Here is a 21704-nt window from a genome sequence, read left to right as displayed (position 1 = left end):
GCCCGGTGTGGGTGCCGCTGTTTCACTGGAGTCCTCCAGATGTCGGCTCCGGCAGCCTTTTGCCTGGGGCCCTTCCTTTGCCGCTGGACAGAAGTCTGCCTGGCAGCCAGTGTTCTGTTTGCTCAACACTGTGCAGATTTAATGAACCCACCTCCTCTCAGTTCAGTGCCTCCTTTATGCTCCTTTGTACCTAAAGCCCCCAAGTCTGGAGAAACTAAACCACCATAAGTCTACAGAATAAACTGTCAGCTTTCAGCCAAGGTGTGGAGCGGTAGTCACCGATTGTAGCCACTACCCCTGTGTCCGTTACAGGCCTTACCCAGTTTTTCCCAGCTCCTCTAATTGCTGGGGTTCGCTATACATCCTGGTGAGAGGTAACCCGTATGCGCTGGGTAGTCGCTTTCTCAGCCCTGCTACTTTCTGCGCAGCTTCCTTGGTGGCTGCTGGCTCACCCAGATCACTTTGTTCCTGTGAGTTTATCCCATTCTAAGCAGAAATCTACATACAAATGGTTTGAACCGAACTGAAAACAACAACACACCTGGCTGAATGGAGGTTTTATTTTACCTGTAAGAAGAGCTTACTGGGTTTGGGATTGTCTTCACATTTTTAAATAGAGGTTTTTGTAATTTTCGGGTTGCATCAACCCTGTGCTTTCCCCAGGGATCAGATATTGCGGAAGGAAGAACTCCTTTTCCCTTTAAGCCTGGGGTAATGTTAGTTTGCGGAACGAATGAGGGCCTCTTAAATGATCGGCCTCCTGCATGCCCGAACTCAAAGCTCTTTAACATGTGAGATGGCACTTCTGTTTCTGTTTTCAGTGAAAATTTGAAAAGGTTACATCGTAATTATAGCAGTTGATCACTCTTAAGACATATCTATATTTAGAATAATGGTTGAGAGAGCACGAAAACTCAAAAAGTGGAGCAGTTAATACTGAGTTACTAATCCTAAGCTATTTCTGTACCAAAACTAAAGAACTAAATAAAGATCTGCTTTGCGTGCTCTTTTCTCACCAAGGAAACCAAGCTTCTAATCACCTCCAGCTGCTATGGGCTGAATCGCATCCCCCTCAAAGTTGCACGTTGAAATCCTCACCTCCCCCCCACCGTCCCAGAACCTCGGAATGTGAGTATATTTGGAAAGAGCGCTTTAAAGTAACTGAGGTAAAATGAACTCATGGGTTGGCCCTCATCCAACATGACTGGTGTCCTTATAAGAGATTCAGACACACACATACATAAAAGACCATGTGAAGATAGAAGGTGACCAGCTACAAGCCAAGGAACGATGCCTGCAAATGAAATCGACCCTGCCAACACCTCCATCGTGGACTTCCAGCCTCCAGAAACTGAGGAGGAAAGTTTCTGTTGTTTAAGTCACCCAGTCCGTGGTGTTTGTAAGGCAGTCGTAGCAAATTACACCATCTTTCCTTTTCTAAACAAAGACACCAGCACCGCCACTGAATCCCTAGATGAACAGTCTTTTTTTTTTTTTTCCCGGATATCCAGAATGAACATTCTTAACCAGGGGATACGTTTTGTTCTTTCTTTGGCGTATCTTTTATGAACAGTGGCCGAATGGCTGCTCTGCCCCGCGTTCCAAAGTGTACAGACAGACGCTGACTGCTGTGTACATGTTTGTACCCAAACGGTGCCTTGGAAGATAGTACCCATATTGCCTTTCCCGTCCCTATAAAGGAATGGTGTTTGGAATCCTTCATCAAAATATCCTATCCAGTTTTAATTATGGACTCGTGCCCAATATTGAATGTAATGGACAGAGCGAGCCGCGAAAACATGGTGGGGAGAACTGCTGGTCCATGCTGTTCTTAGAAGAACTGTGTGCTGGGGAGAAGGGAGTAGCTCTTTTTTCTGCCTGCCATGTGACGACTACTTGAGGGGAAGGTGATAGGAATCTGGGAGGGTTATGGGAGTCATTTCGCTTTGTGCTCTTGGTGACTAAATAAGCATTTAAAATGAATAATTTAGATATTTTAAATGACTTCCAGATGCTTGAAAACAGACTTTTCTTTTAAATAGAAATTCTCTTACATGTTTAAAACTCACCGATTTACCTACCAGTAAAGACATTGACTTGCTGCTATTTCATTCAACAGTGGGCAGTGCTGGAAAGAGTACAGATGATTCTTAAAGACCTGTGTAGAAGCAAAAATGTGCCTTTGAGGAAATGGATAAGTCTTGGGTTCTATTTTTCTTGCCAAAGCAACTGTCCTACCCCATCTGTATTGCTTAATATTTAAGCCTAGTTCTAAATATGGATCTGTTGGGCCTTGTAATAAGCTGGCGGACATGTGTTGTGGTCTGTCTGCCACATTTTGCCGTCACCCTATTTGGGTGAGGCGAAGCCATCGCGACTCGCTTCCGCTGAGTGCAGAGGACCAGGTCTCCCAAATCAGCACCGTTCCCTTGGCACAAGGGTTACTTTATGGGTGAAGTATATTCTTATTAATAAGTAGCATCAAAGCCGAATCTGGCATGGGACCACACCCCAGGGCATGGAGTTCTGGGGCTTCTGTGAGGTCAGTCATGAAAGATGCTGCCCTCTGCCTCCTGCCCGGTGCTGCCCGGTGCTGCCTGCCAGATAGCACGGTATTTCATCAGTTGTGCAAGTGTACTTTTGGTCATATTTTAACAAATCTGAAATGATGCATCTTACAGTCGTTGGCATCTTAGCGTGGCCATTTTTAACAGGCAGCCTTTTTTCTTGGTGACACGAAATAATGGGTCTTACAGTCAGGTCATGTCACAATTGATAGAGTGCAGTGTCCTGTCCTGTCTACACAGCCTGCTTGCTCTTCTGTAGTAGAATTTATTCCTCACGACTTTTCTTCATTGCTAGATTCCTGCGCATCTCCTGCTACGTATTTGCATACAAGTCATACCACTTTGGAAATTGAAAATCAGGTAAAATTAGAGACAGTGTAGGGTAGTGACTTGGGATGCTGGCTCAGAACCACATTGTGATTTTTGAGCAAGATACATAGCCCCTCTGCTTCTGTTTCCTCATCTACAAAAAGCAGATGATGCGCATCTCATTGGGTCACTGTACGAAGTGAGCTTATGATATAAAGGACAGATGAGGCCCACTCAGGGCCAGGCTTACACTCGTGCAGGTGGAATTGTGACAGATTTGGGGACTGCTGAAAAGGCCACCGTGACAACTGTGAAAGCTGTGACTTGGAAATCAAATAAAATCCCCATCTTCGAGATTTTTAACATCAAACATTTCAGCAACCCTTGCCCCAAAATGTAAAATTACAATTGTTTTTTGAGCCTATTATTGGCCAGGAAATCACATAGAAACTCATGGATTCATTACCACTTTCAGGTACGTAGTTTGCAATTTGAAACAGCTGTGTCCATTTGAATGGTACTTAACCGGTGAGCGGTCTGTCGTTGCACTTGCAGCTGGTACCTGGGTGAGGCTAGGGTCTGCAGGCTCCTTGCATTATTTCTGACCGCAGGTTAGCAAGCACAGGGTGTAGGCACTTAAGTCCAAATTGGCTTTTTTAAAATGCAAGCAATCCTTGTAGCAACAGCACCTTGAGCTGTTACCTGTGATTAACATCTTCCTCCGAAGTCTATCAACTTGTTCAAGTAGAATGCTGGGGGCTGGACAAGCCGGAAAGGGAGTAGTTTGTGTCCTTGGGGAAGGAGTAAGGGGTCATTCGAGGTCATTTCTTATGAGCCAGTAGGCTTAGGTACAGCAGATATGTGGGGGTTTCACCTTATGTAGTGGTCTTGGCATCCGAGAGAGACCCTGGGTCAGCACCAGGAGACACTGGGCTAACTCCAGGTGACACTTCTGCCGAGGAAAGAGCTTTAGAGTTGTTGGGGAATCTTGGATCATGTGTGAGTTCGGCCACTTGCTAGGCAGGTTATGTTGGTTCTCGGTTTTTTCATCTGAAACAAGCCGCCTGCTCACGGTTCCCTCAATTTACAAAGACTTTTTACACAGTAAGATTCTCTACAACTGTGGAGAGCAGCACCTCAGTGAAAAGCACTTGGAATTTGTTTTCAGACGATCAGATTTGAGGCTTGGCCCTGGCTCTGACCAAGAATGTGGGTAAGTCACAATCTTTATGGACTTCTGGTTTTTTTAACCTGTAAAAATAGAGAAAATGCCTGAAAGTCTCAAGGTCAGGGTCGAAAGCAATGAGATTGTGTATGAGAAGGTGCCTTGCAAACTTTGCTGGTGTTTGCACTTCCCCAGACAGATCAGATATTTTGTGCTCTGATTCCCACATCACAAGGTTGCAGTGAACAGATTAAAAAAAAAATACTGTTAAGTAAAATTGCTCAAAGCCTAGAACTAAGGCAAAGACGGTTTGCCCCATTCAGAGACATCCCAGGGCATTATCTACAAAACCACAGGCTGTGTGACTCTTCTAGGGGGCTGTAACTTTGACATATTAGTCTATTAATCAGGGCCCAGACCCTGGAGTGGTGGGTCATAATATGTAGAATATCAATGAATTGCAAACTATTTCCGTCTAAAGTAGAGACATCTCCAAAGATTACAGTTCCGTTACCTTGTAGAACGTTAACCAATGTTGGTCTAAACTTGAAATCTCATTTTAGTAGTCTTTCATTGAGTGTGTGTGTGTGTGTGTGTGTATTAGAGGAAGAATAAAGAACTTTACTGTTCTAAGATGGAAAAGAAGGTATCTGTGGTGCCTACATGTGATACATCTAAATCTGTTTTCTTTTTCATACTATTAAGATAGCTTCTATCTGTGCTCCGTTTTTAAGCATATTTTGTGACCCCATAACTCCAGGGGCTCCCAGTCTTACCCTCTCAGTTATAAACACTGCCCACCTGTTCCATTCCCTGCCTCTCGTCTTCCCCAGGGACTTGGCCAGAGATGCAGGGTGAACCAAAGGGAGAAAGGACCAGCAGTTCAGGGGAATACCCTCCAGTGAATTAAGTGGAAGGAGTACCCAGCCCTTCCACTGAGGCTGAGGTGGGAAGGGATATTCTGACTGCCCATAGAAGCAGGTAATGCCTGTGCTTTGATTCTACAGTATTGGGTTGGTCAAAAAGTCTGTATGGCTTTTTCCATAAAATAAAAGACACATTTTTCATTTTCACCGGTAACTTTATTGATTTGGATATTTTGAGTATATCTACTATCTCCCAAGTAATATAATGTTGATTGTTCTCAATTCATGTCTTGATTTGATCGCTGTCAATTTCAACTGGTAAACCCAACCGTGGAGCATCATCCAACAAGAAATCTCCAGCATGAAACTTTGCAAACCACTTTTGACACGTTTGATCAGTCACAGCACCTTCTCCATACACTGCACAAATCTTTTCTTGCATTCAGTTGCATTTTCACCTTTCTTGAAATAATAAAGCATAATGAGCCAAAAAAGTTGCATATTTTCTTCCATCTTCAATAATAAAAAATAGCTGCACAATAATTCATCAGTTTCGATGCTTTTTTCAAGTGAAGTTAAAGACAACTAAGCATTACTACAGCCATCATACCGAAAAAAACTAAATGAACTTTTTGGCCAACCCGATGTAACAAGCACTGCATTTGGGATAAGTGAGAGAGACAGTCTGGCGATAAGCATTTGAGGGCTGTCCTGGGAATCGTAGGATTTCTACAGTAGAGTGAGAAGACCTGTGTGCCAGTAGCCAGGTGTGTGAGATAGGCTGAGCTATGTAATTTTCCTGGGTCTTAGTTCTGCCCTCTATAAGAAAAGGGGCTTGAAGTAGATCAGGTGATTTTCTACGGGATCCTGGAAGACCCAATGCGCCCTGAGATGCCGACGGGCTGTGATGTAGTGGGAGGTAGGAACAGAGTGGATGGGACTCTTGACCAACTACCTGGGACCCTATCGGAGCAGCCCCACTTATGTGCGTTTAACACGAGCAGACTTCGAGTAAGATTTCCTTTTGTAACAGGGTTCTGCTGTTAAAAACACAAAGTTAGAAATCTACTCATCAACAGCATCTCCGGTGTCTCTCCTGTGAGTGTCTGATTGCAATTACCTGCAGGTGTTCAATGCCCCCGCAATCAGCAAACAGTGAACAGTGCTGGGACTGGAAGCATTAGGCTGGAAGCAAATTTCCTTTGAAGCCAAAGACTTTTAAGTTTTAAGCACCAGGGCCCCTTGGTGGGCTTTCCAAAGCCTGCTGCCTAATATTGCTACCTAATATTTTATTCATAATTTAATTTTTTTCTTAGGGGAAGGTCCTAAATTGTACCAGCTTCAGGCCCCAGAAACCTTGGATCCTCCCCGCACCAGGCCCGAGCTTACTCATGTTCAGACACCACTGCAGACCTGTCCTAGGGAACTGGAATGCGGTCTTAGAAAGAACAGGCATCTGGAGTGGGGAGGGGGCCGCCCTGCAAACTGAGACTTACTAGTGATGTAAAAACCAATGTTAGAGTATTCCTGCTAGTGAGGGGTGGATGTAAAATATCTGTCATTACTCATCTTTCCTCTCCTCCACCAACACTTTTCTAAGAGAAGCATAGTGCAACTGCCTCGGTTGAAATCCTGCTCCATCACTTTCTAGTTATGTGACATCAGGCACATTAACCAACTTCTGCAAGACCCAGTCCACCTCCCCTACCCCCATTACAAAAATAACAATTCTGAGTGGAGCTGTGAAAGTTAAACAGGATTCTGTCCTGATGTCTTCAACATAGTGCCCTGGCGGGCACACAGAAAGTACCCACAGGTGTTCTCATTATTGCCATCAATGAATAATTAGTTCAGACAGTATCAACCCCAACTTGTAGCTGGGGGCCTGTGTCCTACTCGAACGTTTCTGGCCTTCACAGAAAAGTTTTTTGTCAGTGAGGTGTAAGACCAAGTGTTGTATTCAGATATGAAGTCACGTTCTGGTCTTTTCTCCATCCTGCTTTGAACTTAGATGTGATGACTGGAACTCTAGCAGCTGTACTAGATTGTGGAGACAGGATTTTACCCTAGGGACAGAACGGTGAGCAAAAGGGAGTCCCTGACAACTTCTTGGAGTTCCTATGCTAGCCTCAGAATGCCCACTCTTAAGTTCTTTTATAAAAGCACGGTTCTCAAATCACTAGGAGGGCTTATTAAAACAGATTTTTGCCCTGGCTGGTGTGGCTCAGTTGGTTGGAACATTGTCCTGTAGGTCAAAGGGTCACAGGTTCGATTCCCAGTCAGGGTACAGGCCTTGATTCTGGGCTTGGGGCACTTACAGGAGGCGCCCTATTGATGTTTTTCATGTTGATATCTCTCTCCCTTTCTTCCTCCCACCCCCTCCCTAAGCATTTTCTCAGTGACAATTTGAAAACAAAAAAACAGATTTTTGAGCCCGGCCCCCAAAGTTTCTGACTCCGTAGGTACAGTTTGGAGCCGAAGACTTTGCATTTTTAATGGGCAATGTGGATGGTGTACTGGTCCCAGGACTATGTTTTGAAAGCCAAGATTTTGTATGTTAGGGAAATTAACATTTATCTTATTTAAACCACTCCTAGTTTGGGGCTATTCTGTTATTTAAAATGAGTCTAATACATTATTTAACTTTAGTAACTACTTGCTGTATTATGTGATAAAAAGCAAAATTATTAAAATGCCATTCAAAGTGAAACAGATGGGGTGAATTGCAAATTGACGTTTTAGCCTCTGCACCATTCATTTGTCAAATGATAGTGAGCACCTAATATGCTCTAGGCAAATACAGAATAAGATGTGGCCCATGATTTCACAGCAGTTACCTCCTTGCTGATACTCTCGTGGAATTCAGTTGAGACAGACTCATTGTAACTAGCGTCTGCAGGAGAGTGATGGACTCAGCCAACAACTGCCCATCACTCAATTAGTCTGGAAATGGGGAGGGACTCAGGGCTGGAAGGGGTCCTTAGAGACCATCAAATGCAGTGGTAATTGACCTCACCTGTGTCTTGGAATCACCTGAGGAGCTTTAACATGTGAATGCCTGGGCCTGTCTCAGGACTTGAACTGGTCTGGGGTGGGTCCTGGGTTGAAACGCACAGACCTACACCAACCCAGAGAGATGAGGCGACTGCCCTGAGATGATACAGAGGGTCCGAGGCAGGTCTGCTGCCCTTCTGCCAAGTGCCCTTCAGATGCCCGGCCGGCTCTCAAAACCTGCCCGAAGCTGGGTACGCTGCGGGCCGATCTCCCTCACCCGCAGTCGTCAGTGGCAGGGTGTATGGTGCTCCAAGCAGCTTCTGCTCGCAGCTCAGTGACAGAGAGCTTGCTGCAGCTCAGCAGTTTCCCTAACAAGATTTTCCTTGGCGATAGGGAAACAGATCATTTTAATTAGCACTAGATAATGAATTTAAACATCATTGAAGTAATTTCAAAATCTCCCTTAACTGCCCTAAATAACATCACGCAGGATTTATTGTTGAGAAGTGTCTGGAAGGACACAGCCGGTAGTCTCTGTACATGGGGTTATTTTCCCTGGCTGTACTAGGAACACACAGTTGGGTTACAACCAGAGGCTGTCAGAGCTGCAGAGACTCAGGTGTCCTCTGGTGTCCTCACCCCTTCTTGAGTATGCCATCTCCCTGTCTGCGTGTCCCCATCATGTGCCATTGACACTCAGCTTATACCCTGCTGGTAACAGAGAGTTCATTCTCAATCTCTTGAGAAGCCCCCTCCACTCAGGAATTTCTTCCTTTCACACAGAAGGTCCCCCACCACTTCCCCCCTTTGCTCCCAGTTCTGTTCCCAAGGAATTCATTCTACCCTTCACTGTCGAAGGAGCAGGAGGGAGCAGGCGGCGTCTCTGAGGGCATGTTAAAGGATTTGAATAGATGTGTTTGGGATGAACACTGCTGCCGTTGGCCTCTGACTGAAGGGACTAGGACGATAACGTTATCCTGTGGCCCTGGGAGAGCTTGCGGGTGGATTTCCCTCCCCCGCAAGTTTCTGTGAAATTGGCAGTAGATATCTTTGATTCATACTTCTCTGAAAGAAAAAGGAGAAAGAAAGATCTTGCCAACCTTTAAGGCAGGAGGCTGTGGACATGCTCACCTTGTCATTATGGGGTTAGGGTCTCCCAGGGCACATTCTGGCGTACAGAGAGGGGTTCTGCCCTCTCTCCGTGACCTCACAAGTGTCCCATCACCAGACCGTAGTACCGTGAGTCAGTAATGTGAAATCACAGGAGCTAAATTATAGACTTAGGTTCCAGTTTTCTTGCATCTTTTGAACATAAATTTCATAAAGTGAGGATAGTAAGAGATTATTACCTAATAATGGCTTTTCTGTGGGCACAGATAAAGTGTTTATTTTGTTTGGTCTTTGCTTTAAAAAAAGTTTTTGAAGCTAAAACACTCATTAGAGGTGCGTACGATTATGTCCCTTGTTTCTTTAGGTTACGGCTGTGCTGACACACACTGGTGTCCTGCGCAATTTTGATACTAATCCCCCGGAGTTAGTGTCAGACTCCACAGGTTTAAGGGCTCGGTTCCCAGCAAGACTCTCTTTTCCTTAGTTGGGAGTCATCAGGCTGCCTGCACTCCTGACCACTGAGTACAAATTCACAGGTTCCCACAATACCCTCGAGTTCAATAATTCACTAGAATGACTCACAAAACTCAGGAAAGCACTATGCTCACGACTACAGTTTTATTGCAGAGGGTACAAATCAGGACTAACCGAATGAGCAGAGGCATAGGCTGAGGTGTGGAGGGGTCCCCAATACAGAGCCCAGTGGAATTGGGGCCCATTGTCCTCTCTGTACATCTGTGTTCACCAATCAGGAAGCTCCAGTTAGCTCAACGTCTAGAATTTTTGCCAGGGTTTTGTTATGTGGGCATGAGTGATGGAATCATTGGTCATGCGAGTGAACTTAATCTGCAGCCCCTCTCTCTGGAAGTAGAGCTGGCGCAAACTTCCAGCCTTCGATCACATAGTCTTCCTGGTGACCAGCCCCCGTCCTGAATCATCTCATCTCTCAGCATAAACGCAGGTGTGATTCCAAAACTCATGTATAACAAAACACTCCAATTACCTGGGAAATTACAAGGATTCAGATTCTCCTTCCTAGGAACCAGGGACAAAGGCCAGTGAAATTTATTATACAATGGGCTGATTCACCCAAATGTGCTTGTAGAGTAGTGGGAGGCAGGGGTGAGGTTCTGTGTACAGTGTGCCCACTATCACACCCAGTCAATGTGCGCCCTGAAGTGAGTGTGAGATAGACTTGAGTCAGTGGTTGCTTCATTTGGTCCCCACATGGTTATCACGGGCTGAGTGACTGACCCTGGGTTTACAAGGTTGCGCTCTGTTATACTGTGCGTTATTGAGTGCAGTATGCATTCGTACATACGTATCCCATGCACACACTCATGAGCTGTAATACCATACTTTACAGGTAGAGATTTCCTGTTTTTCCTTTATTGTTGACACTGTTACAGGTGCCCCGTTTCCCCACCCCACCCCCCTGCCCTCAGGCCGTCCCCACACTGTGTCTGTGTCTCTGACTTATACCTGCATGTTCTTTGGCTCATCCCTGCACCTTCTTTCATCCATTGCCCCCCTCCCCTCCGAGAGCTGTCAGTCTGTTCCATGTGTCCATGCCTCTGTTTCTGTGTTGTTCATCACTTCGTTTTGTTCATTAGATTCCACAGGTGAGTGAGTGAGATCACATGCTATTTGTCTTTCTCTGACTGGCTTACAGGTAGTGATTTTCAGGGAGGCTTTGGCTCTCCATGATTTTTGCCTTGCAGACTTTATAGCCCAGCCGCCAAGTAAAGGCTGTTCTACTCTGCACTACCCCAAGCGGACTCTTCTCTAGCTTCCCAGGAGTTCGCTCATCTAAACTTGACATTTCTGGGACACAGAGCTCCCCGATTTAAGAGTCAGTCCACTCGATTGTCGGGCAGCACCCATGGTTACAGAGTAGTTTCTTAGGCTGAGCCAAGTCTGTGTGTCTCCTGGTCCTGTGCCTGCAGCCTCTGCAGTTGCCCAGAAGCCACCTTCTGTTAGAAGAGGACTTTCAGCACTGAAGACAGAGATCCTGTGTGCTGTAAGTCTTACTCTTTTTGAAGCGAACATCCCTGGTTTCTTCAACCTTTTTTTCATTCATTCTTCTACATAGTAGATTTGGGCAACCTCATGAGCCTGCTCATGGGTGTGTTGCACGCAGCCCTCTGCGTGGCGCAGCTCTGGGAACGGAAAGCAGTCCTCCGAATGTGGTCGTGCGACTCAGCATCCTTCTCACATTGCCTGGTTCGACGTCTACGCCCACTGATTCAGTCACTCTCTGATTACGCTTTTTAAGATTAATTATAATTCCCCCATTTTTAAAATTTAAAATGTCTCCACTATTTTACAGATTAAGCAATGCACTCGGTGGACACATGTTCCTCACATGCCTTACATCCATCTCCCTTTCTCCTGGTAACTATGAGAAAACACTAAGATTTCTCCTTGGCCAGCCCTCTCCCCATTGTTGGTCTCTGTACACAGACATGGGAGTATAACCCAGGCCTGAATAATCAGCATTCTGTTCCCCTTATCAAAGTGATTGGATCTTTTGCTTAAATTATTGGGAAAGAGGGGCTCTCTTTTCACTGCTGCTCATGCTGATATGATAAAAAACAAAAGGCCTTCAGTTACTATTAAATGAAGCCAACTTGGAGGAAAGGTGAGTAGAGGGACAGAGGTTGAATCTTTGTGACATCATTTGAGCTCAGCTTCCAGCTCTGCCTGTAGCAGACTTAACTTGTACTTAATTACTTGAAATTGCTGGGGTTTTTGTTTGCTGAAACCAATTTTAGCTTTTGTTAAGAGCGTCCTGACCGGCATACCTACTTCCTATTAAGTGGCATGGTGGTAAATATTTGCCAACCTTCTCTTGGGAAGAGCGGAGAGGAAAGACACTGATTCGTAGCTCTCACTGTTTTCTGTGGTTTAAATTCCCCACCGTGACCAATTACAATCGAACACGTGGTGTCAGGCTGCTCACATGTTTTCTGAACATGTAATGAGCTGCTCTCACAGACCAGCTTCAGCACACTGCAGCTTTTGTGTTTTTTACTCAAGTTATCAGTAAACGTTTTGATCAAGATTGAGCCAAAGGTCAAGCTCAGGGGCCAACTAGAGAACTTTCCTTTGCTCCCCAAGTTGCTGTGGGCACACCAATCGACACGACTTCGGGCAAGTGCAACAAGCTCCAAGTTGAACTCTTTTTACTAACATTCCAGCTCATGTTTCTACTTCATCCAGTATCATGAGAGAATGTCAGAAATTTTGCTAATGGCAAGTCCTGTGTATCCTGGCACCCTTTTGCTCTGTCAACCCAGTCACCGTGAGAAATGGAGCCACTTGGTCCAGGCTCGCTTCAGTGACTTGTGTGGCCCCCTGGAGATCAGTGCTCTCATTCTGAACGGCAAACCCTAAGCTAAATACTCGGGGCTTGATTTAATTGCTTGTCAATGGTCTATTTCTGGCATCTGTCCTTCTCTCCACTTGGCAAGTTTGAGCATTGCCTGTGTCCAGTCTTTCTTCACTTTCATAGATTAGTTTGGGTGTGTGTCATGGGAGAAATCAGAAATGATTGGAGTTGGAATTTTGTCTAATCGTTGTCTTTATCTTTTTTCTTTTTTTTGCAATTTTGCCAACGTCTATTTTTCCTCCAACAGATCTGCAGTTCTTATGGGTCTAGAGGGCTACCTTATGAAAAGAAACTGGAATTCTTTCTTACTCTGTTCAATCTTGAAATGTGTGCCTTTCTTAACCTTTGCTGTAGCCTTTTGGTTAAGAACATACTCCACTGGTAGAATTTCTCTTTTTGCTTCACTTAAATGCCCTTTGCTGTGTCTATTTCAGATCTACATATTTCCAATTAAGACTACACCCTCTTGACATTTCATGTGACTTTGCTTTCCCTACTATTAGATATTTCTTTTCAATGATTCAACTTCCACTGGGTCGTACCTTATGTGAGATCCTCAACCACCCAGTTTTCTTGATGTCTCTGTAGGATTATAGTTCCCTTGGGTTAAAATTCCATGTTTACTGTGATCATTCCTAATGTTTTGTGCATCTGTATAAAGACATCTGAGGCCATAACACTTTCTCCATGGTTTCCTGTGGGAATTACTGCCATTTTACCTTAGTCATTTTCCTTCTTCACAGAGTCAATTCCCAAACCCCTTACTCCAGCTCTCCATGGGGAAAAGAACACAAAAGCAAGACCTATACAACCAAGTCCCTCAGTTGCCAAACCAGGAAGCAGCCGGGCATAATGGCTACAGCATTCAAAAGGGAGTCTTTATTCTCGGCTTCTAGTCCTGCCTTGGCTGCTTGCTGACTGTGGCCTTGGACAAGCAGCTTTAATTCTCTGAACTTTGCTTTTCTCACTTGATAGGTAAAAACAGTCACGCCTGCCCTGCCCGTACCACAGTTGTGTTCGGAGTGAAATGAGGTGTGTATGTGGAAGTGTTCGTGGGCGAAGCGGTAGACACAGGTGAGCTTCTGTCAATGGCATTACCAAAGCTTCTTGTGACATTAAGCTAGATTTGTGGAGTTTCAACATATCATTACCCACTCGTGATCAGAAGTTCTTATTTTACTGATACAATACCACAGTGGAAAAATTGACTAATCAATTCTCTGAGCTTATTAATCTTCATTTGATCTTTAGTTGACATCTCTATGGGTAAGGTCACTCAAGTAGACACAGAGGAGGAGCTTTTGGATCAGGGGAACTGTTTCTACTCTCAGACAAGCCTCCGTGAAGCAGCAGTGCCCCCTGATAAACACAACCATTAACCGCTTTGCTATCATTTTAAACAGGCTCCTGGGGAGAGAAGGAAGAAGGGGAGAGATAAAAATATTGGCTTGTTTTCATGTCGGTAATTTAATGATGGTAATTTACAACTGATAAAATTAATTGCTTCCTTTATCAATGGGTTGTCTGGAAGGTTTCTTTAGAATTCACTGGCTACTCATAAAGTCTCAGGAAAGGGAAAGGTGCCAGATTTGGGCTGGGCCTGAGCAATAATTCCTTACCAACTTGAAATAAACACAGTAGGGAACAGGCTTTTACGAGAGATTTATAAGTTAAAGCAAAGTAATTTAAAAGTCATTGGTTACATGTGAATATTATTTTGTGAATAATGTTAGTCAGGAAGACAAATGATTATAAAAACACAGGGCATGGAATGAGTAACATTAAAGCAAGTCTGGAGAGGGGGAAACCAACTACAGTCATAACAAATTAACATTCCCTTCCAGCTCTAGTTCACACACATAGACATTTCCCACATGGTGGAAATAAATTTGAGCAGCATTGTAAGAAAAATGTTTTCCTAGACAAATTAAACCTGTCTCAGAGTAGGCAAGAAGTCAGTTTTCAGTCATTATTAGGACCCTGTGGCCTCCAGCCCATGCGTTCACCTAAGAATCCTTGACAAACCTGCTGCTAGACTGCGCGCAGAGCCTGGTCCTAGGCCCGTGGAGGCACCGTTATTGCCAATGGCGCTGTGGAGCTCGCCCTCCGCCGCCCCATGGGGATGGGCGCTCCCTTCCCCACAGGGCCGCTCTAAGCAGTCTTCCTTTCTGACCTCGAATGCTGCTTCCAAGCTGCAGCGCTTAGAGTCCGCATGCCATTGTCTCCCACAGATGCCCTCCCCTGGGGACTCTGAGAGCAGGTGGTGACTTTTGGAAACAACAGCATTCTTACTCTCTCCCCAGCCTCAGGAAGTTACCACCCCACCAGACTAAGCCAGTTTCACCTCTTTAATTCAGAACACCAACTTTAGTCTCTTCCTCTTTGGTTCTCAACGTGATCCCACCCTGTTGGTTTCCAAACAAACAAACAAACTATATAGTGGAGAGTCTTCTGGTAATTCTTGATTTTGATTGTAAAGTACTGAAGTCATAAATCACCCATTGAGTCAAGAGAATCAACTACCAAAACCAAAAAGCAGCAACAAGAAACAGATATGTGGCTATCCTACTATAAAGGAGGAAGGAACTGTGCAAATTATCTTTTCATTCTAAGAGTCTCCTACATTAGTAAAAATAAGTTTTAGCAGAAAAAATATATAAATATGGCACATGTGAATAACTGCAGAAATGTAGACCTAATATGTGGTACTCTTGTCCAGTTAGCAGTTTGAGAAAGGAGGCAAGACACAAGAGCTGTAGAGGAGGGTCAGCTTGTAGCGAGTGTGGGCCCTGGGGAGTCATGACCTTGCCGATGTCATGAAAATTGACTGATTGTCAGCTTCGTAAATTCGGAATCATAATTCTGGTCATCATCCAGAGGATAGCTGGTCTCTCTCTGCCCAGGCATAGGCCAGAAAGTCAATGTCCTGATTCGTGTCATGAACGCGTAACTGTCAAGCAGCTGGAAGTTTGTGTCAGTCATGTGATGAAGCTATGCGCCAGGCATTGTGAATACACCAGAGAACCAGAACAAGACAAACAGGTTACTTTCTGTTGGTCTGTTCATTCTCTCTCTAGGAAAACCACACAAAAAGCCAATTTGTGATTTAAAAAAAAAGAAAGGAAAAAACAACTGCTCTGTGAGCCTGAAATCAAAGCAAAGATGGTCAGGTATGAGACCTTAAATGGCTAGTTGTGTCCTATCCTGACAGTCCAGGAGGGTACGCCTGTCCAAATGTGGGTCTGCATCCCTTTACCTCATCCATCTTGAGATGAGGAAACTCGAGAACAATGAACTCAACTTACCCTGGGAGCTTCCGCATCAGCCAGAAAAGTGAATGGCTACTTGGAGATGAAGGCCACACTGGACGTGTGGATAGCAGAATTCCAATAGGTGAAAGAAAAAACCCAGACTTTTCCATTTTGGCAGGCTGTCCTGGAATCCTAGAACCTTAGGGGCCTACTTCACTTTTACGCATAGGTTTAAAAAAATCAGAGGCCTACAGAGGGAAAGTGTCTAGCCCAACGTATTCTAACAAGTCCTGACTGAATGTTAGAGCAGAGAGTAAGGAAAGTGAAAGAAACAGAAATAGCGTAGTATGGTGGGGGGGCGGGGGGACTATAACTTCGAACTTAAAGGAAAATTGCAAGAATCATACATAGTACTCTGCATCCAGATTCACCAACTGTTTGCATTTTCCTCCTATATTCATTCTTTGTTCTCTAAATATATTTATGCCTACATACTTTTGAACCTGTTGAGGGTAAGTTGGTGATATGTCCCTCTATCCCTAAATACTTCTGAGCATCTTTCCTTAGACAAGAACATGTTCTCACATAATCATAGTACAATTCTCAAAATCAGAAAACTTAACACAGATATAATATTATTTTCTAATCTATCGTCCATATTCCAGTTTTGCAAATTGTCTCAGTAATATCCCTTATGGCTGCTGCGGCTGCTGCTTTTTTTTTTCCTGTTAAAGGGTCTAGTCCAGAATCACACTGTATTTAGTTGTTATGCCTCTTTAGTCTCCTTTAATCTGAAATAGTTCTTCTGTTGCTCTTTGCCATTCTTGACCTCATCCTTTGGAAGAACACTGAAGAGTTATTCTAGCACGGCCCTCAACTTGGATTTGCCTGACTAAATCCAGAGTTTGCATTTTGGGCAGAAAAAGCATGGAACTCTTGTTGTAGCCCAGGTGCACCTGCCTTCAGCTTGTCTTATGATTGGTGATGTTACCTTGGAGCACTTTAAAGCTACTCAATTTTAAACTGCTTCTCTTACTTTATAAATTAAGTACTTTATGGGGATGTATGCTGAGACTGTGTAAATAATTGTGCTTCTCATCAAACCTTTGCCCATTGGTTTTAGCATTCATCGATGGTTTTCTAACTACCATTTGAAAAGATTGCTAACTAATTATAGCTGGAGACAATACCTGAAATAGGCCCTTATGTATTTTTCTTTCTCCACAATTCCTCTTTATCCTGTCATCTTTCCCCTGCTGGGACTTAGGCCAGGTCTTTCTGCCCCCCAGGGTAGGGGTGGGTGCTCAAGATCTTTAAGGACAGAGTAAAATTTTTAATGTGCTATTCCCAAGTAAAATATTGAAAGCCACAGCTATTGCTTTTAAGAGACTGGCATTTAAAAAAGATTTTATTTATTAATTTTTAGAGGGGAAGGGAGGGAAAAAGAAAGGGAGAGAAACATCGATGTGTGGTTCCCTCTCATGCGCCCCGTACTGGGGACCTGGCCCGCAACCTAGGCATGTGCCCTAAGAATTGAACCAGTGACCTTTTGGTTCACAGGTTGATGCTCAGTCCACTGAGCCACACCAAGCAGGACACGAGACAGGCATTTTTACAGGAAGAGAGACTTGTTACTTCTTCCCTTCTTTTCATTCTCCCTTTAAAAAAAAAATGTTAAAAGCTTGACTTTTGTGATAAGGAGGAAAGCCTAACCCCTGTGTAATAATTAATTCAGGAAAGAATCATCAATGGATGCTAAAATCTGTTGGAGAATAAGCTATTTGCTTGATGCCAAAAGGATTACATCTCAAATTTCTAACAAATATCAAAAAAAAAGATGGTACCTTTGAAGGAGAGATCTTGAACTTATCATCTTATTCAAGTAATCGAACTTTGTCTCACTAGTAACAAGGAACCCTGACATTAACTGAGCTCTCATTGTGTCAAAAAACAATCACCTATGAAGTATTTCCACGAAAATGATTTAATTTGAATCTGATCTAGTCTCCAGACTCAATTTCCAATTTATCGAAATATATGGGAAAGAGGAACAGGTTAAATTACATCAGAGGAAAGCTCTCAGACAAAGTCAGAATATGGGACTTCCCCCTACCCTGCGAAAATAATGGAAAAGGAGCAGTATTAGACAAAAAAAGAGTAAAGAGACAACCAAATGTAATGGTTGACCTTGATAGGATTCTGTTTTGGTGTTTTTTAAAGCAATCAAATAGATTATTGGGATAATAGGAATTTTAATATGGATTGGACATTAATGAATTGTTGAAATTGTGATAGTATGAAATCATTGTTGAATTTCTATTTGTGATAATGATATGGTAATTATGCATGAGAATTTCTTTATATTTAGAGTGTACATGCTGAAGTATTTAGAGGTGATGTGTTATCTTTGTGGGAGACAATCTTCATGCCTCTCTTGTATTTTTGCACCTGAGAAACAGTAGTTTTTATTCCAAACAATATTTTTAAGGCATACAGCCTTAAAAGATAGAGTATCTCTCTGTGAGTCAAAGAAAGAATACTTTTGTAAGTGAGACATAATAAAAATGTCTCCCTGGACTTCCGGCCATGATGGAGGTATATGTAGACATGCTTCACCTTCTCGAACAGCCACAAAAAGGATCTCAACTAACCTCAAAACAAAAAACAACCAGAACTGCCAGAACATTGAACTGGATGGAAGTCTGACAACTAAGGATTTAAAGAAGAAATATTCATCCAGATGGGTAGATGGGGCGGAGATAGGGAGCTGGGATGGACAGGATACGGTGTGGTGGCAGTGGGGCAGTGGCGGTGGTGGATGGCAGAATAGGCAGTCCCACTTTCACGTGTGGCCGATAAAAACCAGGAAGGATACCTGGGGAGTGAGCGATCCCAGCCCCAGGCCAGACAGCAGAGCTGGGAGTTCCAGTGATGGGAAAATAAAGCCTCATAACTTCTGGCTGTAAAAACCAGTGGGGATTGGGGCAGCAGAAGAAACTGCTGGCCTCTCAGGAGAGTCTGTTTAAAAGGCCCCCATGGTCTTAGAATATACGCAAACCCACCCACTCTGGGAACCACCACTAGGGCAACAGCTAGAGGGGTGTCAGTCATCCCCCACTAGCAGGAGTGGGAAAAATGACTGGAAATGGGGAGAGGGCCAAGCAAGTGGCATTGTTCCCTTTCCAACCCCTCCCCTACACACAGTGCCACAACGCAGCAAAGTGGGTTGCCCCACCCTGGTGAATACCTAAGGTTCAACCCCTTACAATGTAACAGGTATATCAAGCCAGGGAGTCAAAACAGCTCTACCTAATACATGGAAACAAACACAGGGGGGCTGCCATTAAGGGGACAAATAAATATGGCCCAAACTCCAGAGAAAACTAAATGAAATGGAGATGGCCAACCATTAGATGCAGAGTTAAAAACTGGTGATAAGGATGCTCAGAGAGCTCATTGAGTGTGGCAAGTGCATAAGGGAGAAAATAAAGGCTACACTAAGTGACATAAAGAAAAATCCACAGGGAACCAACAGTGAAGGGAAGGAAGCTGGGGTTCAAATCAATGATTTGGAACATAAGGAAGAAATAAACAGTCAACCAGAACAGAATGAAGAAACAAGAATTCAAAAAAATGAGGGGAGAATAAGACTCTGGGACATCTCCAAAAGTGCTAGCATCCTAATCATAGGGATGCCAGGAGAAGAGGAAGAACAAGAAATTGAAAAGTTATTTGAAAAATAATGAAAGAAAACTTCCCTAATTTGGTGAAGGACATAAACATACAAGTCCAAGAAGTACAGAGAGTCCCAAACAAGTTGGACCCGAAGAGAAACACACCAAAACACATCACAATTAAATTGCCAAAGGTTAAAGATAAAGAGGGAATCTGAAAAGCAGCAAGAGAAAAGCAGAGAGTTACCTACAAAGGAGTTTCCATAAGACTATCAGCTGATTTCTCAAAAGAAGCTTTGCAGATGAGAAGGGACTGGCAAGAAATATTCAAAATGATAAAAAGCCAGGACCTATGATGTAGATTACTGTATCCAGCAAAGCTATCATTTAGAATGGAAGGGCAGATAAAGTTCTTCCCAGGTAAGGTCCTTATTATATGAAATGTTAAAGGGACTTATTTAAGAAAAAGAAGAAGATTAAAACTGTGAACTTTAAAATGAAAACAAACTCACAAATATCAACTGAATCTAAAAATAAAAACTAAGCAAACAACTAGAACAGGAACAGAATCATAGAAATGGAGATGACATGGAGGGTTATCAGTTGGGGGTGGAGGCGGAAGGGGAGAATGGGGACAAAGGTATGGGGATTAAGAAGCATAATTGGTAGGTACAAAATAGACAGGGGGAGGGTAAGAATAGTATAGGAAATGGAGAAGCCAAAGAACTTATACACACGACCCATGGACATGAACTAAGGTGGGGGATTGCTGGAGGGAAGGGGGGTACCAGGCTGAGGGAGCAGAGGGAGAAAAATTGGGACAACTGTAATAGTATAATCAATAAAGTATACTTAAAAATAAAAATGAAAATAATGTCTCCTCCTGGAGCAAAAGTCAAGCATGTTTCCTTGCAGTCCCTTTTAAAAGATTTGAGTTTCCTAAGCTTGGGGTTCCTTAAGTGTGACAGAAACTCACTGTATGTGTAGCACCCACACAAGTGACTCTGCGTTACTCCCATGTGAACTGAGGACAAGAGAAACCAATGTGAACAAGAAGCTCATGCCACTTGCTGTGCTGTGAGTGATCAAGTCCTTTACCTCTGACCGGTGTCTTCTACCAGCATCCGAAAAACTGTGGCTGTTAGCCTGTAGGTGGGTAAAATCTCAGACCCCTCAGAGTTCTTTAAAATAATTCCCCCAATTTAAAAGTTAGAGCTCGAGAAACCATATGCTTTCCCTCTAAGAAATAAAACAAGGTCATTTCCTCTCACTGTACCTATTTAACATTGTAGTGGAAGTTGTTGCTAGTGCAATGAGGCAAGAAATGGAAATTAGAAATATGCAGATTGGAAATGTAGAAATAAAACTATCTTTGTTCACATATAACATGATTGTCTATGTGGAAAATCTTAAAATAGTAACCAACAAAAGCTCCTGGAATTATACTGATTATCAGAATTGTAGGATACAAGGATAGAAAAGTCAATGACCTTTTTATATACCAGCAATGAAAAATTAAAAATTGCAATAAACACCATTCACATTAGCATCCTCAAAATAGAATATGTATAAATCTAACAAAATATGTACAAGAACTACATCAGGAAAACTACAAAACTCTGATGAAAGAAATAAAGATCTAAATGGAGAGACACTCTGTGTGCGTGGATTGGACGATTAATGTTGTTAAGATACTGGCTTTTTCCAGCTTGATTTATAGATTTAATGCAATCCCAACAAATAGTCCCAGCAGGTTATTTTACGAACATTGACAGGCTGAGTTTAGTTTACATGCAAAGGCAAAAGACCCAGAAATAGCCAACACAATATTAAGGGAGAACAATAAAATTGGAGGACTGATTCTATCTAGCTTCAAGACTTAGTGTAAAGCTGCACTAGTTAAAGACAATGTGGTATTGGTGAAAAAACAGACAAATATATCATTGGAATAGGGAACCCAGAAATGTACCTACATAAATGTAGTCAACGGATCTTTGACAAAGGAGCAAAGACATTGGAGAAAGAATAGTCTTTTGAACAAATGGTGCTAGAACAACTGGACATCCACATGCAAAAAACCCCCCACAAAAAACCAAAAAAACCCAACTGAACCCAGCTAGACACAGACCTTAAACCTTTCACAAAAACTACCTCAAAATGCATCATAGATCAATAAACTATAAAGCTCTTACAAGATAACTGGAGAGTACCTAGGTCACCTTGGGGTTGGCAATGAATTATTAGATACAACACCAAAAGCATAATCCATGAAATAAAAAGTTGTCAAATTGGGCTTCACTAAAAGTAAACCTTCTGCTCTGTGATAGATACTGTTACATAATCACAAGACAAGCTATAGACTGGGAGGAAATATCTG

The 21704-nt window shown here is 43.2% G+C and overlaps 1 long non-coding RNA gene across 4 annotated transcripts in view; it reads left to right on the top strand.

Moving 5' to 3' along the window:
• The first annotated feature begins 13340 nt into the window (after positions 1 to 13340).
• The window catches only part of LOC123479184 (uncharacterized), a 217626-nt gene continuing 209262 nt past the window's right edge, over positions 13341 to 21704 (top strand). For all 4 annotated transcript variants that reach the window (XR_006654719.2, XR_008426839.1, XR_008426840.1 and 1 more), the window contains exon 1: positions 13341 to 13476. This is a non-coding gene — a long non-coding RNA (uncharacterized lncRNA). The remainder of the gene's footprint in view (positions 13477 to 21704) is intronic.

Source organism: Desmodus rotundus, chromosome 1 (assembly GCF_022682495.2).
Source record: "Desmodus rotundus isolate HL8 chromosome 1, HLdesRot8A.1, whole genome shotgun sequence".
NCBI lineage: Eukaryota > Metazoa > Chordata > Mammalia > Chiroptera > Phyllostomidae > Desmodus > Desmodus rotundus.
This window is presented reverse-complemented; position numbering and strand designations above follow the sequence as displayed.